The 2060-nt window shown below is 34.6% G+C and overlaps 1 protein-coding gene across 12 annotated transcripts in view; it reads right to left on the reverse strand.

Annotated features, from left to right (window-relative positions):
• Positions 1-2060, reverse strand: part of BCAS3 (BCAS3 microtubule associated cell migration factor) — a 574404-nt gene that overhangs the window by 473272 nt on the left and 99072 nt on the right. The window lies entirely within an intron of this gene.

Consider the following 2060-nt stretch of genomic DNA (forward strand, 5'->3'; position numbering starts at 1 on the left):
AGGTTTAAAACTATATGACTATATTAATTCCCCCTAAAATTTTAATTGCTTTGTTTTTAAATGAGGGAAATGCCAGAAGTGGTTATTTCAACTTATGAGATAAACTGATAGACTGAAGACATGCATTTCATTTTACCCCTTCTGAAAGTTCCAGTAAGAGTACACTAAATCAAATAGGGTTAAAAAAACATGCAATAACACCAAACAATTTTGAAAATAGATGAGTGATGACTAACTTAGCAGCCCTTAATAAAAGTTCAAGACAGTCCTGGGGAAAAAGAAAACCTGAGACCCAAACTACTTGGCACATGATAATACCAGGTATATCTGAGATTTATCTTTGTAAATTTGGGAGCTTATAAATGAGCTCATAAGTCTTCTCTGGAGAATTTAACAAGGCAGTCCATAAAGAAAGACTAAAAGACATTGTCAATCAGAAGGTTCCAACAAACAGCACAGGCAAAGCACCAAACAATAAAGTAAAAAGTTGATAATCACACAGAGCTTTCAATCAACTGTTTAGTTTGTCACTTACAAATATATGCAGACAACCAAGGACTAACAATCATCTGCAAAAAAGGCTAACTCTAACCAGAAATAAACCACATAAATATAGATAGATAATTTTCAACAAAGGAGCCAACAACATACAATGGAGAAAAGAAAGCCTCTTCAATAAATGGTGCTGGGAGAATTGGAAAGCCACTTGCAAAAGAATGAAACTAGACTGCTATCTGTCACCATATACCAAAATTAACTCCAAATGGATCAACGACCTAAACATAAGACCTGAAACAATAAACTGAATAAAAGAAAGCATAGGTACTAAACTCACGGACCTTGGGTTCAAAGAGGATTTTATGAATTTGACCTCAAAGGCAAGGGAAGAAAAAGCTAAAATTAATGAATGAGACCATATCAAACTAAAAAGCTTCTGCACAGCAAAAGAAACCATCAAAAAAATAAAGATGCAATCAATTGAATGGGAGAAGATATTTGCAAACAACACCTCCGATAAGGGGCTAATATCCAAAATATATAAGGAACTCATACACTCAACAATAAAAAGACTAATAGTCCAAGTAAAGAATGGGCAGAGGACATGAACAGAAATTTCTCCCAAGAAGACATACAAACAGGCAACAGATGTATGAAAAAATGCTCGACTTCACTAGCTATTAGGGAAATACAAATCAAAACCACAATGAGATATCACCTCACACCTGTTAGAATGACTATAATCAACAAGACAAATAATAACAAGTGTTTGAGAGGCTGTGGAGAAAAAGGAGCCCTCATACACTGTTAGAGGGAATGCAGATTGGTGCAGCTGCTATGGAAGGCAGTGTGGAGGTTCTTCAAAATATAAGAATAGAATTACCATATGACCCAGCAATCCCTCTCCTAGGTATCGCCCCCAAAAAAGTCTGAAAACATTTATCCGTAAAGATGTATGTACTCCAATGTTCACTGCAGCATTATTTATGTTGACCAAGACATTAAGACAACCAAAGTGTCCTTTGATAAATGACTGGATAAAAAAGATGTGCAATATGTATATACACAATGGAATACTACTCTGCCATAAGAAAAGATGAAATATTACCATTTGTGACAACAGGGATGGATCTTGAGATTACGCTATAAGAAATAAGTCAAATAGAAAAAGTTGAGAACCATATGACTTCACTGATATGTGGGATATAAAACTGAAAGCAACAAAGGAACAAGACAAACAAACAAAAACTCACAGACATAGATAACAGTTTAGTGGTTACCAGAGGGCAAGGGAGGGGGCATGGTAGAAAAGGGAAAAGGGGGTCAAATATATGGTGATGGAAGGAGAACTGACTCTGGGTGGTGAACACACAATGTGATATATAGGTGATGTAGTATAGAACTGTACATTTGAAACCTATGTAACTTAACAAACCATTGTCACCCCCATAAATTTAACTAAAAAAAAAAGAAACACACAAAAATAAAATAAAATATAGTAAAATGAAAAAAAAAACAAAGAAGAAGTTAACTCTATACAGGAAGAAAAACATCAAAAAAAA

Source organism: Hipposideros armiger, unplaced genomic scaffold, assembly GCF_001890085.2.
Source record: "Hipposideros armiger isolate ML-2016 unplaced genomic scaffold, ASM189008v1 scaffold_29, whole genome shotgun sequence".
NCBI classification, from domain to species: Eukaryota; Metazoa; Chordata; class Mammalia; order Chiroptera; family Hipposideridae; genus Hipposideros; species Hipposideros armiger.